Source organism: Panthera onca, chromosome B1 (genome assembly GCF_046562875.1).
Source record: "Panthera onca isolate mPanOnc1 chromosome B1, mPanOnc1 haplotype 2, whole genome shotgun sequence".
Lineage (NCBI taxonomy): Eukaryota > Metazoa > Chordata > Mammalia > Carnivora > Felidae > Panthera > Panthera onca.
In genome coordinates this window covers 129,900,799-129,918,529 of record NC_138342.1, presented here as the reverse complement: position 1 = coordinate 129,918,529, position 17,731 = coordinate 129,900,799, and the positions used below count along the sequence as shown (strand labels likewise).

Here is a 17,731-nt window from a genome sequence, read left to right as displayed (position 1 = left end):
TATAAATGTTTATATATTTATAAACTTTATTGACAGGGCTAGAGGAAGAACAATTAACAATAAGTATTTCTCAAACATTAATACATTAATACTGACTCCAAAAACACAGAGCTAGTTATTTGTTTCTGATTATTTTATATTTTCATGTATCTTATATTTGAGAGAAAAAATACAATTTTGGGTGAAATTCTCTTAATTTTTTTCTCCTTGCTAGTATTGAAAATGTAAATCAAAACTTGTAGGTTATTCCTATATTTAATTACATTTTTATATGTGGGTGATTACGTATAGTTCACTTGGGCACAATTTAAGCTTAAACAGCTTTTCAGTATTCCAGAAAAATCTCTGCATTATCACTTTGGATTTTAAAATGTCCTTGTTACTACTAGTTTGAACATGTAGGGGCAGCATAGTACTGTTTTTGTAAATCTTGTGTGAATTTGTGGGATTTTTGAATTGGTTAAGTGGTGTTAAAAGTTCGTTCTTCTTTGAGAAAATGCAGTTGTATGTCTTATTTTTTAAGGGATGATTGGGAGTATTTTATTAAGTTGGAACTATTCTTTCAATTCAGGTTCTGATGCATAGTATACAAATCTTTTATGTTAGGGAAGCTCATGGCCTCGTTATATTTGAAGTCAAGGAATATGTTAAGCTAACAGGAAAAGTACATTTTTATAGTTATACAATGAAATGAAGACAGGTAAAGTGGATTTACAAAAATATGCAAAAATAGTAAAATCAGTGCAATTTTGCTCTTTTTGTTTTTTTAAATATGGAAGCTTCAGGAATTTGTGTGTCATCCTTGTGCAGGGGCCGTGCTAATCTTCTCTGTGTCGTCCCAATTTTAGTGTGTGTGCTGCTGAAGTGAGCACCAAAATCAGTGCAATTTTGCTCGTATTCATCCTGTACCAGCCTTTTCAGACATGAGTGTTTAACTATGAGAATCTTTTAAATAAAGTCTTAATTTTTGAATCTAACAAGTGAACACAATTTAGGTTACTAAACAGTCTTATTTTAAGTTTCTTTAAGAAGTATTTTTTTTTTCAGTATCAAAACGATTCGGGTTATTACAAAATTGATAGTTTTTTTCCCACTTAAATTGATTTACACTTAAAAACAACTGACCACTTTTCTATTTATTCATTCAATAATTGCTATGAGTCAAGGACTGCTTTAGGCGTTTGGAGTACAACAGTGAATGAAACAGACTCAAATCCTCATCCTTGTGGAGTTTATATCAGAATAGCTGAGTGCTTAATAGCATAGATGATGGAGTCAGTTAGACTTGGGATTGCATTCTTAGTTTCACCACTTACTAAGCCTCATCTGTAAAATGGAGATAGTAGAAGTACTTACTTTCATAGGGTTGTTGTAAGAATAAAATGAAATGACCTATAGAAAGTATGGTTATGTAATAAGAACTTAATAACTATTACGAAGTCCGCATAAGGCTTTTCAGTGTATTGGTAAAAGTTATAATTAAATCTCCTTATATGATAGTACTTAATTTCTTTTACTTACAGTTAGTGTTTTGAATATTTTTTCATTTTTAGTTTGTTCAAACTGTGAAAGAAAATGCTTAGCACCAATTTTAAATGGTCATTTTCTTAAATAATTTCCTGAATGACTGTTAATCTCTAAATGGAAAGCTACTGCATGTGAAAAATTAATGTGATTTGTTCTACTTACATTATGTAGATTCATTCACTGTGACTATCATCTACGTAAAAATTAACCCCATTATGTCTTCCTAAATTAAGGTAACCTGTGCTATCTTAGTATTTTGTTTGGAGTTTCTCAGATGTTTAGAATAAATGTGTTGGCTTCAATACCATTAAATTAAAACAATTTAAATCGCTGTATAAGAATTAAAAAGAGTGTATTGATTCACATATTATGTTAGCTGCTAAAATGTCTAGTAAATAGTTCCCATTATGATTTTAAGCTCTGACTCCATTTCTTTCCCTAGAGGCCTCAAAATAAGTTAATTAAGAAATGGAACATACTTGCTAACATATTTGAAAACGAGCTTATCAAAATGGCCCCTGGTATATCGTTACTGTATAAGAATTGAGACTGAAAACATTTAAGGACTTGATTCACAGGTCTTAACAAAAGTTCTTAGAGATTTAGATCTGTCTTTGGTACCCTGTGCTGCTCTTGGTTCTCTTTATTTTTTAATTGCGCGGAAACCCCATATTTAACACATATACATACATGCGTGCGGATGTGGCACACGCACACACACCTACAAGCACTCCCGGGCCCCCCATACACGCAAATGAAATTCTCACCCACCCCACCTCTGTTGAGTAGCTTATCTGCTGTGTTCATGCTGCAACTGCTTCATTGAGGGGAAGTGTTGTTCCGCTGTTTTCATATTAGCTTTGTTATCATGCGGTATTTTCAGCTGCTCATACTCATTACCATACAGCTGGTATGTAGAGAAGACAAGGAAGCAAGCAGAAGTTGTACTGTCTACAAGAATAAGAAGCTCTCTTGCAGATGGGGTGCTGGCAGATGGGGCATGTGTTTGAACAGGTTTTACTAATAACAGAGTGCATTAAAAATCATTCTGAGAAAGTCCTAAGGTCAGTGCCATGAATTCAGAGCTTGAGAGGTTGTTCAGCTTTTTATAGACCTTTTTAGAATATTAATTAACTCTCATACAAAAAAGTAATAAATGGCTAACCACAACATCACCCAAAATATTTTTTGTCAGTTTTTCCTTTTTCATTTTAGTATATTTTCTCTTTAATGTAATTTACAAAGCATTGATACTATTCGCTAGTGTTTCTCATTATCTTGCACTGTATTTTGTAGTCTTCAATATATTTACTTAAAATTCCCAGACCATGGTTATATACAAAAGTATATATACTTTGAACAATGTAATAACATTCTTCAGTTATAATATATACATGTTAAAATATTTCTTAGAAGATGAAAACCAAAGAGGATTTAGAAATGCATATATATAGTGTTGACTCCAGTGAGGTTTAAGATGAATTATGTTCTATCTCCAAAGTTAGATGTGAATGGTATGCCCCAAAATGTATCTTTTGTTAAAATTATCATGAAATTATTATGAAAATGCTTTTCATATTCACAAAACCAAATGAAGTAGCAATGAAATAACTATCAGGAACTTTTTTTTTTTTTTTAAAGTATTTCAGTGGGATCTTAGTCCTTTTGGCCCTTTTCATTAAGTGTAGTGTTTCTTGCTAGATCCTTTCTCAATAGGAGGTCATGATAAAAAGCAACTAAAGCAAAATAAATATAGGTGGTTATGTGTAAAATGCATAATATTCAATTTAATTTTAATGGAAATGTCACTTAGCTTGCTATTTTGTTCATAGAGATTAAAATATGTATTGCCAAAGGTTGTTTTGTCTTTTTTTTTAAGCAAATATTACTTAAAATGGTTTTGGTAACTCTCAAAAACTTTCCATGCTTCAGATTTCTTGTCAGTAAAATGGAGATTCAAAAATGATATATCTTGGGTTAATACCAATGAATAAATAAAATACTGAGACTGTGGGATATAGTGTACATTAAGTGTTGTTAAAACTGTGTATATTCCTTTTAATAGTAAAAGTTTATATTCTGTTGGGCATTTTTAAAGGTACAGGAAGTTCTAAACCAGGTTGGTTTTTTTAACAAAGATAATTGCATTTTTGTTGTATATCAAACTGTATATTTTCTTTTAGTTTAGTTTATGCTTGAGTTGTGTAACTGATAAATATCTAGAAAATTGTATTACTTTTCCCTGAGGGGGGAATATACATATATAAATATATAAGATGATATAAATAAAACTATATATAACACATACTAAATAAATAATATATAAAATATGTTACTCACCTACATCACCTTCCCTTGTATTTAAAATTATATGAGCTTTTCAAATTATGCTGAAAATTAACTTTTACGGTTATTTTTTCTGTAGTTTTGTGTCATTATTGACTAAAGTATGTGTTACATTGCTCATTATCTCATTCAAATATTATTTTTTTGATACCCTGTTAAGTGCAGGATACCCTCACCCTATGTGAGGAGTTGATGTAAAAGAAAATAGAAGTGGTCACTGCTTTCATAGAACTTACAGTTTAATAAGGGACATGACATGATTAATGTGCCTACAGTGTGACAAGGCGTTGGGTCAAGCACTGTGGTTAACAGCTTTAGAATGGGAGGAGGTGGCTCAGAGAAGGACTATACACAGATGATTCCCATGTTTTCATCTCCAATCTAGACCTTTGTTCTGAGCTCCAGAGCTAGTTGGAGCATGATATCCTCACCTGGATGTCTCAAAGACACCTCAAATCAAATATGACCAAATATGGAATTCGTGATCCTCCCTACCCCAGGAAAAGCAAACAAACACTCTTGTCTAGTATCCTCTCTCATGTCCCATCCAGTGGGAAACCTAAGAACCTAAGAACCATAAGAAACCTAAATGTCATCTTTAATAATTCCTCCTCCTTTACTTTTCATGACTAGTCAGTCTGTCATCAAATCCTATTAGTTTTATGTCCTAAATGTCTTGTAACTGTTCACTTCTACCCGTCTCTGTTGCACCTAGGTAGTCTCACCCACTGTTATCTCTTGCCTGGCCTGGTGGAATAAATTCCTCACATAGTGTCTCCACATCCACTCTCACTTCCGTTCTGTTTTTAATACTACATTTAGAATGATTTTTCAAGAGGCTTATCTGATTATTTCTTTCCCTTCACTAACATGCAGCATTAGCTTTTCATTACTCTTATGGTAAAGACCAAAATCCTTTATGAGGTCTTGCATAATCTAGCCCTTATCTACTTCTCTTAACCTCATTTTGCACTTGCCATAGAGCCTTTATTTGTGCCTTGCAGCCATTAGGGGTGCCCTTCCCCCACCACAACACACTTTAGTCATTGCTTCTCTTCTCTGAAGAGACTGCTTCTTCTTATCTGAAGAAGACTTCTCTTCTTTGAACCTCTAGAATAGGTCAAAACCTTAACATTACACATTTTTCTAAAACTCTATAGCATTTACCATAGTTTTACTTTGGCTTTGTTTTGTTTGTCTTCCTCTCTTACTACACTGTAAACTGTAGCCATGAAGCTGAGACCATACTTAATTTAACTTATGTGTAATAGACACCCAAATAAATATTGTTGAATGAATGAGTGTGGGAAATCAAAATAACCATATAAATCTATATTTGTTTTAATTACGTATGCCAGGTAGAATAACAATTGGAGATAGTTGAAACAGTGTAGGATAGAATCACAGAGATAGGCATGTGTTATCAACACTGATGTTTACTCCTAGGAAGTGATAACCACACATGGATCAAACTGATACTAAAGATGGATTGTTCCTTAAAAAAAGATGTGTGTGATGAAATTAAGAAACAGAGCCAAAGTGATAAAGTGATAACTGCATTTTGAAGCATATGTTTGATACATACTCCAAAAAGTGCCCCCTCAACACTACTACGTATTAATAAGTTAGGTATTTTTAGTCTATTAAACTAAAAAATTCAAAATCAAGTAAAAGTCTTAATACCCTTTTAAGGGAACTTGAGGGAATTAAGTGTTGTGGGGTTGTGATAAGCATTTAAAACAATTTCTTTAGTGTTATGATACATAACTTTCGTCAGTTTTCTATAGTGTTCAGATCATTTGGGTAAGGGTGAAAGACTATTAGCCCTTTCAAAAGGACTTTCCAGTGAGAGACTTTGGTGTATTCTGTTCTCAGCTTTTTTTCATTATTTCATGTTTTAGAGATACAAAGTATAGGACATGAGGGAGTGAGGAGGGTAGGCTATGGTTCTTGGCGGGGGAGGGGGGTTAGGAAAGGAAGCAAACCCATGTATTATTGTAAACACTGTTCATCAGATAGATTTTCTTTCACTGTGCCTACTGATGGCTGCCTACCTTCAATATAATGTCAAAGATAATGGGAGCAGTTCTTCACCAAGGGGGCATTGGCAGTGGTGTATTAATTCTTTGTCAGGCTGCTCTTGGTAAATTCCCGGAAGTAAAGTGTATCAGAGTGCACAATTAGCTACCTAGTTTGTCTCTTCTTTCTCAATGTCTGCTGTGATTCTAACATAGATCTCATCTATAATCACATATTTGGATACTGAAACAGCTCGGGAAACATCCTAGAGATTTCTTAACTACCAGTACTTCTTGCTATGTATGTAGAAAACACTATTTCATTTTCTGTAAACTGGAGACCAAGATTTGCCTGTGTTCAAATCCTAGCCACCCTACTTAGTTGTCTAACCTTGGGGAGAAGTTACTTAAGCTCTCTGTGTCTGTTTCCTCATCTGTAAAATGGAATAATCATAGTACCTATTTCACAGGGTTGTTAGACAGTTTCAATGAGTTTATGTAAGTACCTAGAAGAGTGCCTGAAGTTCTCTTCTGTGTATACTTCATTTTCTTAAGAGAAATTTTTTTTTAAAGAGTTGCTTATTCAAGTTTGACTAGTTTACAGTATTTTTTGATGGTGGGCAGTTAAGGAGTATTCAAATCAGATTAAATGTAGTGTTTGTTTTTCCTTTTTCCTTAGGTTTAAAATATTGCCATCTGTGTTTCTTGAAAATATCTCTTCCTCTTTCTAGCTCTATGCATTGTCATATAAATTGAGCAATTTCATCCATCAATTATATTGATTCGTCATTTTTTTTTATTGACTTGTCTGTTCTTCCTCCTGAATTGGGAGTTCTTCCAGGGTAGAGGTTACATCTTGCTCAGTTCTTTTTGCTTAGTGTCTGGCTTTTAGTAACCCTGGCTAAATATTTCTTGAATGCAGCAGATCTAGAACTACCAAAATAAAATGTTTGAATCACTGTTTGGTTTTCTTCTCCCATCTTGTTTCATTGTTTAGAAAATAGAGAACCATTATATGACTCAGGATTCATTTGGATGAGACTCATAATATTACAGTGGAATTTGAGGTTAGAGGCTCCCCATAAATTTTTCTCACATAATTTCCTTTTTCTGTGTTCCCTATATAGAAAAACAAGTACAGTACATTTCACAAAGTTAAAGTCTTTGAAATAAATGAATTGGTGGAGTATAAATGACATCTTGGTCTAACAAAATCTTTTTTTTAATGTTTATTTATTTTGAGAGAGAGAGAGAGAGCGAGTGAGCAGGGGAGGGGTGGAGAGAGAGGGAGACAGAATCCCAAGCAGGCCAAAACCCATGAACCATGAGATCATGACCAGAGCCTAAATCAAGAGTTGGATGCTTAACTGACTGAGCCACCCAGGCTCCCAGTAACAAAATCTGCTTATTGCAATTGCTTAATAAAAGCTAAATAAAAATGTCTGAAAAATACCATTTAATTTTAATCTGCCCTTTACATTGTGATCATGATGATTAACCTGTCTTTATTTAACATCTCTTGAAAGTTATTCTAAGTTCTTAGTATGTTGTTTTGTCTCTTGATAGAATAACTTTTCAGGAATGTCTGAAAATGAAGAGAGGGGTGTGTGTGTGTGTGTGTGTGTGTGTGTGTGTGTGCATGTCTTTATCACAAAGGCTAATAAAATATTAAACTTTAAGAATTTTCTGTAGTTCAACATCTTTTTGCTAGCTTTGACTTCATGTAATTTGGTAGATTTAAGCTATTCCTCATAGGATTTTTTTTTTTTCATATTGTAAAAGTTTGAACATGTATTGACTCAGTTAAAAAGAATTTAAGATTCAATTTCTTAAAGTGTTCTCAAATCACCATGTAGCAGGTCTCAACAGACCAGCTGTATACACAGAGCAGATCTTAAATTGTAATGCACATTTGTTTAGTAGTCATTGTGCCATGATTACACACCATGAGTTCACACAACTGGAAGGAAACTCATGATACCCATCCTGCAGAAAGAACATTTTAGAATCCTGTTATCAAGTGCGGCAAACTTTCAAAGTTAGTTTTTAAACATTTGGAGGCCTTGAGTATTTATAGATAAATATGTTCTTAAATATTAAAGAAATTTAATAAAGAAAGTGAACTTAAAATATATCTTTTTAATTTTTTTTTTAACGTTTATTTTTGAGACAGAGAGAGAGCATGAACAGGGGAGGGTCAGAGAGAGAGGGGGACACAGAATCCAAAACAGGCTCCAGGCTCTGAGCTGTCAGCACAGAGCCTGACGCGGGGCTTGAACTCACGAATCTCAAGATCATGACCCGAGCCGAAGTTGGAAGCTTAACCAACTGAGCCACCCCGGCACCCCTAAAATATATCTTTTTAAAACAATGTTTAATGTTTATTCTAGGGAGAGAGAGAGAGACAGAGAGACAGAGATGGAGAGACAGAGACAGGGTGCAAGCAGGGGAGGGGCAGAGAGAGAGGGAGACACAGAATTCGAAGCAGGCTCCAGGCTCTGAACTGTCAGCACAGAGCCCATCGCGGGGCTCGAACCCACGAACCGTGAGGTCATGACCTAAGCCGAAGTTGTATGCTTAAATGACTGAGCCACACAGGTGCCCTATAAATAAAATATTTCTATTCTAATAGTTTTGCCAAGATGTCAAAGTGCTCCTGACTATTGACCTTACATTCACTGCAAATAAAAAAAAACTACCATAAATCGTATACCTTTTCACATTAACAGCTATTTTGAAAACATTTCCATGACAGGCAAAAAATTATGTCAAACCTTACTCATGACCCATCTATTTCTAGTAATCTTTCTTTGTACTCTACTTTTATTTACTGAAACTTTAGAGTCTGTCGAAATCTCCTAAAAAGTTAGGGGATCATGTAGATGTTATGCTAGTCAGATAATTCTAGATTCTTTCAAAGCAATGAATGCAGTTTCTTAAATTATTGCTTTAAAATATAATTTGATGTTTCTGAAATGACTCTTTAGAATTCTCCTTTTTAAGTGTAGTGGGGGAATGATTACTGGGTTCTTCTCTCCTTACTTGACAGCTGCATCAAACAAATACTTAAAGAGCAGGCAAGGTACTCGAAAATAAGTAAAGAATTGATTAAAGATCACCATGATGCTAGAGCAAGAACCTGGTGTGATTTATGTTTCATATTGGCCTCGCACCAATATGGAACTAGTAAGTGTTTTTGAATAAGTGAAGTAAGTTTAAGTCCACAGACTTTGATTCATAACTAGAGTTTTAAAAGATGAAAGTTATCCTTTCTCAGTTTAAATTCTTGTGGAAAATATGTAAGATGATTGAGATGAGAAGAGATGCTATATTTTAAAAAATACAATAAGTTTGAATCTGGACTTTATGTATCTGCTAGCCAAATTTTATAATTGGACATAATTATCAAAATTGGGAAGCCAACCAATAAAAGATTACCGAGTTGAGAATAATGTGTATTTTAGATTAAGCAGATCTTGTGTGACAACATGCTAATGAGAGTGTACCTAATAAGTAGGGTTGCACCTGAGGCTGTACTTAGCTTTAGCTGAAGGCTTTTTCCAACTTTGAGATTCTGTGGTTATGTTCTGGAATTTTTTTTTATGATCACAGATAAGCAGTCTTAAAAAGTGTACCATGGGTAAAATCCTTTTGTCTCTAATAACAAAGGTAACCATATCATTTACCATTATAGACATTTGTTATAATAAGGCTGGATGCATTGTCCATCTGTAGAGATCTGAGCCCAACATCAGTGTCTTTCTCAAAAAAAGTAAATTATTAAATGTAAGGATAAAATCAGGACATAGAGAATAGAAGAGCAAGGTAATAGAGATATGATGCAGTAGATACTCCTTCATTCTTACAGAATTGAGTTATGAGATATAAAGACTTACAATAGTGCTTGGCACATGGTGTAGCCTAATAAAGTAGTATAATTCTCTTTTCCAAGTTTAGGAATCTTTTGGGATAGCTGCTGAGTTTGAGAGTAAGTGTGAGGGAAATGAAAGAGTAATTGCTGCATGAAAGAGTTGAAAAGAGTTATATCTTCTTTAATCAGTAACTGAGAATTACTTTGTAAGCAATATTTAATTTTATATATATTTTTGAAAATATAAAAAATAATATAGGCAAAAATATATACAGAAGTTCTGTTGTATTTACTCTTATCCTGAAAATCCTGTAATGACTTCACAATTAAATCTGAACTCTTGACCATGACCTACAGGATCCTACATGATCTGGTCCTTGGTTACCTGTCTGACTTCATCGTGTACCAGTCACTTCATCTTAGCTAGACTGGCCTTATTCTTGCGGATCCCAGGCTCTACTCTATCATTTTGACTTAAAAGTTGTTTCCCGGGTGATGCCATTCAAAATTAGCCACACTTCTTTACTACCCTAGCTACCTACTTCTTTCATAGCACCCTGTTTGATTTCTCTCTTAGAACTAAGCATTATATGAAATTATCTTAGTCATGTATTAGTTTGCCTATTAGATGACTTCTCCCCCACCCCGCCCTGGAATGTTATACTATAGGGGAGTAGAGAGCTCATCTGCATTGTTTGCCACCTTATACCTAGAGCCTAAAACAGTTGTTGGCACATACTGGGTTCAAAAGGTTATGCAAGTGAACTTGTTTATTGACAGGTAAGAAAAAAGAGGGAAAATCTCTTATTAAGCCTCTTAGATGACCATTGTGAATATTTTAATATATTTACATAGGCTTTTCTTTGTGTGTGTGTGCGCACACACACACACACACACTTAAATATTTGCATATATATTTTACATTGGACTATACTTTATATCATGTGTTTGAATCTCACATACCTTCTACTTTACAGTAGCCCTTCCCCTAGTTCTTTACATGATGAACAGTTACACGGTGAGCTAGAATGCTCTGCAATGAAGTGTTTTCCTTAAGACTTCCTTAAAAGGAGGCTTTGAGTCTGGGGGCTGGAGAGGCAGGACATGGGGAGAAAGGGTTGGGAGCAGAACAAGACAAACTGTTTAATTTTCCAAGTATGTCATGCACTTTTGAATACCAGAGGTCCTTTCCCCACATATTGGTGAAAATCAATGAATCATGTACCCTACTGCCCTGAATTACATTTTTTATTGTCTTTTCATCAAGTTTTTGGGAGATTATCATGTTTAAATGAATGTTTATTTCTGAAGTCTCTTCATTCCCCCCTATATTCAAAAGTACAAGCCGTTTGTGTATATGATCTGGTAGGAGTGCCTATTGAAACAGAAGGACCCCTTATTAGTCAGTGTTTATAACTAAATAAAAAGTCAACAGTCTTTACGCCCACACAGTAAAGTTCTCCTTGTACAGAAGGACACATATTATCCCTAAAATGGGAGAATGAGTCATGGCAGAAAGTACTTGTGAAGAAACCGTTACTAGTAAATTAAAGAATATTTTAACTGTAATATTAAATGTTTGGATTAGGAGGTGTGTTGGTAAATAGTTTACTCCTTAATGCACCTTATAAGACCAGTGAGTACTAGAAGTCTTACATATGTTAATTCTTCAAGGTAGTGATAGTGTTATTTCCACATGTCTTTAGTCCACAGATGATAATTTCCTTTTTCTTCCTTAGCATCTAAAAAAACTTCTGTTTGCTACCAAACTCAGAAGCAAGACTATTTTATATGAAATTTTCTATTTGAATGATTTCTTCATTTTCTGACCTCCTACACTACCCAATTTGGCACTTGATAGATATTGTTCTCTATTAGTTTCTTGTCTTGCCAGCTGGATTTTAAGTATCTTGGCGGGGGAGAAAGGTTACTGTAATGTTTTTATTTGTCCTCAGCATTTTGTAGAGATTGGGATATAAGTGATTATTTTTTAATTGATTTCTTTTAACCTAAATCTTTCAGTTTCTGTCACCTTTTCCCAGTCACCATGTCTTTGCCTCAGATTTCCCACATGTAGCAGAAGCAGAGTCAGATGGATCTAGATAATCATTCCATGAACTGAATAATCAAGATTTAATCATAGTTTGCATATGCAATTGCTGTTTGCAAAATATAACTTTTTGCTTCCTTCTTTAGCAATGTCTGATTTTTTGAGCCTAACTTGCTTGAGCCATCACATATCTAATGGAAATCAATTAATAAGTAGTGAACTTGGGACCGGAGTCTAAGGTTCTAATACAGCTGTATAACCCTGAGCAAGACACTTAATTCTCTACCCTCACCTTTCTCACCTGTTAATAGCAGTTATTATTTTATAGGATATCTGTTATATGCTGGGCATCTACTAGGTCCTCACAAAGACTCTGTGGGCTAGGTTAGTAAAGTTGATAGGCGGTAATTACCATTACAAAAACTAGAACTGCTAAAAGGTCAACCCCTATGGAGGTTCCACTCTAATAACAGCAAAGCTGGTGTTTAAACTCAGGTTTCTCCAATTCCAAACCCCATGTTCATTTCATAAATGAAGGAGAACTAGATTAGATGACTTCCAAGTTCTCTTCTAGTTCTAAACGTTATGGCTTCCTGTTATTAATGTTGGTGTTGTTGACTCAGTATGTACAACTTTTTTTACTTCTTAGCTTTTAGCCCCTTTCTCAAAACTTTTTGGTCATAACTAAATTCAAGTCATGACTAATCTGTGACTTATTTAAGACATTAATTCCAGAATTTTAAACAAACCTTGAAACAAAAGGCTATTTTAATACTAAAATATAAGATTGATATAGCACACGTACAGAAATTTTTTTTTTTCCGAGTAGGTAAATGTATTTGAACATCACGACCAGCAGCAGTAAATATGGAACTGGATAAAGAAAGTAGAAGAGTGAATAGAGTTCTAGGTCTTCTATTGAGAGAATATTGATTTCATCCCTTCTCTATATTTGCTGTTTTATTTTTCTTGAAATCAACCTTATTTTTATAGTTTCTCATGATATTTTCCTTACTTTGCTGAAGGGTTACTATAAAACAATTACAACAGAATTTTGAGAAGGAACTTTTGGATATGAATTCAACATACTTACTGATGGTTGATTTTGGATTTGAAGCATGAGATGTAAAGATGAATTGATTTCTAAAGAAGTCAGGATACATTCCAGAGTGACTTACTTTGTCAATTATTGCAGGTATTGCCCATCTGTATAGAGATATTATAAGGAACGTTTTGGTGCATGGAGTAAATCTGATAGCTCTACCACAATATGAATTTTAGCAGAGCAAACAAGCAAAATTCCAATCTTTATTGTTTTCTTCTGTAGTTCTGATAAATGAAACTCTTAACTTGCATCTGGTATGTATGTATGTGTGTATATATATGTACTTGCACATATGTTTATCAGATAACTAATTTGGCCCAATTAGAAGGGATGAAAAAAGCTTTTACTGCTTGAATTAATGTTGCAGTTTATTTGTGTCAAATCCTCAAGGACTGTATTTTTGTAAAGAGAGCTATAAATACCAGAAACTTCAAGAAAAAGAAAAATTTATAAAAGTACCACTCCTAAAATTATAGTTATCTTAAAAATTATTTAAAGCAGTCTGAGCTATATTTTGATTTGCATTTTGATTTACAGTAATATTTCACTATTTGTTTACTTGGATGATAGTTTCAAACTAAATCTGGCTTACCTTGTTTTATTTTACATGTTCTCAAATAACTAGTTTTGAACTAATATCAATGTGAATTCTAAGAGTCAGAAGTGTGTATATTACCCTATTCTGTCTTAAATTCAGTGGAGGAAGAAAAACATTTGCTTAATTGCATACTCTCCTGTGCCTGACAAATTCTAGGTTGCTAAATAAATGCTTAATTAATGAATAAGACTGGAAAATAGCTTATTGATCAGTACTGCCACCTACTTGCATTAGGGAAAATGTAGATGCTGGGCGTACATATTATTTTAATTGACAATACCCGTGATATGACAGACTATTAACTTGCCAGTTTCAGTTGTGAACCTTTTAGTAAGAACTCACATCCCAGAAAGTTAATGACAGTGGGTTAGTGTGATTTCAAAAAGTTTGTTTTAGCTTCAGTATGCTTGGCATTCCTTTGATGTTGAAAGTTTGAGCTGTCTCTAATTTAAATTCTATGCTTGGGCAAGACAGCCAGTTGTTGTGGTAGGTAGTTTTTCTAGTGTAATATCAGAGTGAAAAATGTTGTCTTGATAATAAAGAAAATCACTGACGTATAAACACATTCTGTTATTATAAAATGGAAGTAAATTTTTAAATGTTAGCAAGATAATGAAAAGAACCAATAATATCATAATATCATCAATTCTAGTACAATGGATAAGACTTTTTAGTACTGAGTATAACATATTTGTGCTTTAGAAAAATGATGTCCTGGTTGCTACTATTTATTTGTATGGCCAGCTATCCAAAAACATTAATTATTGTTATGTATCATTTTTCTATTGTGTCCTAGAATAAGATGGGAGCCTTCAAGGAGTAGATAGTAGTGGAGAAAGATATATAAAAATAATGACAGTAATTTTTAGGTATGATGAATGCAATAGAAGAATTTATTTAAAATGGAAATAACTCTGAGACCCAAGGTGAGGAAAAGTACTCTATTACTCCTTCCGTTGTTGACACTGTATAAAGGTACATACTTCTCTGAAGATACATAATTCAGTGAAGACTGCTTGACTGTTTATATTTTTCTCACTATTTAGAATAATTTGGTAGAATTATTTGGTTTCTGTCAGTGACTACAACTTGCCCTTCTAAAAACTTAGTCATCCCAACTAATTGCTCAGAAAGAACCATTTCTCTTATGCTAGCTCACAAGTTAATCATTCTTCTACCTTATTTCCCAGAGGCTTTGCCTCTGAGGCGGTGCATCTTCATATCTTTGTACTGTTTTTTAATTTATTTATTTTCTTTCTTAAGTTGCTGCTCTCATCCATTCTCATACACGTAGCTCAATGGAGTTGTGATAAGATGAGCATTGAATCTGAGTTAGCAGTCACTCCCCTTGCTGATAGATTTCCAGTAAGGCTTACAGGTTGTCAATCAGCATAAGAAGTATTTTTTTTATACAATGGGAAATTTATTGCTTAGCTGGAATTACATGAAGGTGTATTGTATTGTAGTGGAAATATGTTTAATACATTGAGTATTGATTCTAAAAATTTGGATGACAAACACAAGTATTGTCTCAGCAGTAATGGTTGACTAGTCTTTTTTTCGGTGAACTTACTAGTTAACATTCTAGCATAAAGCGTAAAATACTTTTTTTCCTAAACTTATTTAACATAGATTGTGGACTGATCTCAGTTTGAAATGTTTCTGTCTACCTCAAGGGTCAGAAAAGATAGATAGATACACACATAAAGGCTTTTTCATTCATGCTACTGAAAAACTTAAGTCTCTGAATAAAGTTTTAAATATCTGTATTTTAGGGGCACCTGGAATGGGTTAGTTGGTTGAGTATCCAACTCTTAATTTCAGCTCAGGTCATGATCCCAGGGTTGTGGGAATGACCCCTTCAGCAGGCTCTGCACTGAGCATAAAGCCTGCTTGGGATTCTCTCCATCTCTTTCTCTCTGCCCTTCTCCCCTGCCCACATGCACACGCTCTCTCTCTCTCTCTCTCTCTCTCTCAAAACAAAAATTAAAAGTAAACAAATAAACAAATAATAAAAATATCTGTATTTTAGTCAATACTCTCAGAAATAGGAATGGAGAATGTTTGGGTTTTTTTTGCTTTTTTAAAAATTTTTTTTTAATTTTTTTTAAATTTACATCCAAATTAGTTAGCATATAGTGCAACAATGATATCAAGAGTAGATTCCTAATGCCCCTTACCCATTTAGCCCATCCCCCCCTCCCACAACCCCTCCAGTAACCCTCAGTTTGTTCTCCATATTTATGAGTCTCTTCTGTTTTGTCCCCCTCCCTGTTTTTATATTATTTTTGTTTCTCTTCCCTTATGTTCATCTGTTTTGCCTCTTAAAGTCCTCATATGAGTGAAGTCATATGATATTTGTCTTTCTCTAATTTCACTTAGCATAATACCCTCCAGTTCCATCCACGCAGTTGCAAATGGCAAGATTTCATTCTTTTGGATTGCCGAGTAATACTCCATTGTATATATATACCACATCTTCTTTATCCATTCATCCGTCAATGGACATTTGTGCTCTTTCCATACTTTGGCTATTGTTGATAGTGCTGCTATAAACATGGGGGTGCATATGTCCCTTCAAAACAGCACACCTGTATCCCTTGGATAAATGCCTAGTAGTACAATTGCTGGGTGAATGGAGAATGGTTTTATTTGCTTTTGTTCATATATATATCATGATGAAATTAATAGATCACAACTTTCATTAATAGAACTTTAGAGAATATTGAAAATTATTTTTATTTTATTTATTTGAAATCTGGTAAGAGATTTAGTTGGCTAGTTTTGCTTGCCAAATTCTTTCTTCACGGTTCAAATTAACATTGTAACAAGATAGTAGGGAGAATTGTTGAAATAATTAGGAAAATAAAATCTTCATGAGTACTTAACTTATGTAATGTTTATTACATTCTCACTTAAAGGATAAATTAATAAAAATAATTATCAAATGGGACCCATGGAATGTGGGGAGTGTGGGGTGGTAGAAAGTCTTTTCAGTGTATACTTTTGATTATCATTTTGATTTTTGAATCGTGTAAATATTTTACCTATTCAAAAATAAAACATGAATATACATACCTACATGTAAATATATGTTTGCGAAGGTCAGGTGTCCCTTTAACTTCATACCATACAAAGGAGCCATTCCTTTGAATATAGAAAATTACGTTATATTCTTCTTTAAATATCCTAGGTTTTGAGGCAGTATCCCTGCTTTATTAAAGTTGATCTATGTCCTCAACTGAGTAGACTTAATTTGAAAAAGTTACTTCATCTAAAGACAGGACATGATTTCAATTGTAATCAAGGTATATATACTGTTACATGATTGGTGGGAAGTTCATTTGTCCTCTAATAAGCTGGTTACCACTGACAAATTTTAGAGAAAATGTCAGGTGTTCATTTTATAATTAGCTAGTTTCTTCAGATAGCCCGGAGCGGAGGCTGATGGTGGAGGGGAAATCACTTTTTTTGGCTTTGTATTTTTTAAAATCTTGAGTGCTCTGAATCTTCTAACAAAAGGGTTTTATGGGTCTCTTCCTAACCATTGGATTCCCACCCCCCCCCCCCCACCAAGAGAGACTTCTTTTGAGAAAGAACTTTCCTTTGAAGTAAGCTGATTGTTTATTTAGAAAATTAACTTTTTGCTGGGTAGTTGTACATATTGTATCTGAGGGCAAGAATTTAAGAGTCAGATTTTTTTAAAAAGATAATATTAGAATATACTTTCCAGAAGAATCCAAGATGTATATCTTCATAAAATTTTGGATTATCTTATTTCATTTATGTTTTTTTAAGTAAAAGATACTACACTAACTTAATGTCTGTTATAAAGATAAACATTTATTTTTTAAATTATGAGACTACTTTATGCAGCATTTAGAATCATTTTCCTAATGAAAGTCATTTGTTAACTATAGCAGAGAGTATTAAAATGTACTAAGTCCAAATACTATTTCTTTTTTTCTGAAGAAACATTTCAGGTACTTAAATAACTATAGGCACGCAGTTTACTTGTAATAAAGAATGTTAATGGGGAGGGTAGGAGTTAATTAACTAGACCCTTAATAATGGGCCAAGGAATCTTAAAATTGCCTCCCTTCCGAAGCTAGTTGTGTAGCAAGTTGCAAGATAAAATATCTAGATTTGTGAAGTAGTCATTCTGAGAAAAAGGTTGCCTTCAGGCAAACTTTGGTATTTATTATTATGTAAAATG

The 17,731-nt window shown here is 33.7% G+C and overlaps 1 protein-coding gene and 1 non-coding gene across 6 annotated transcripts in view; one reads left to right on the top strand and one right to left on the bottom strand.

The window, feature by feature from the left end:
* The window catches only part of FBXW7 (F-box and WD repeat domain containing 7), a 226,978-nt gene that overhangs the window by 175,357 nt on the left and 33,890 nt on the right, over positions 1-17,731 (top strand). The gene's annotated exons all lie outside the window — the stretch shown is intronic.
* Positions 766-872, bottom strand: LOC132693401 (U6 spliceosomal RNA). Its single transcript, XR_009616787.1, has one exon. It is a non-coding gene; the product is annotated as a U6 spliceosomal RNA (small nuclear RNA).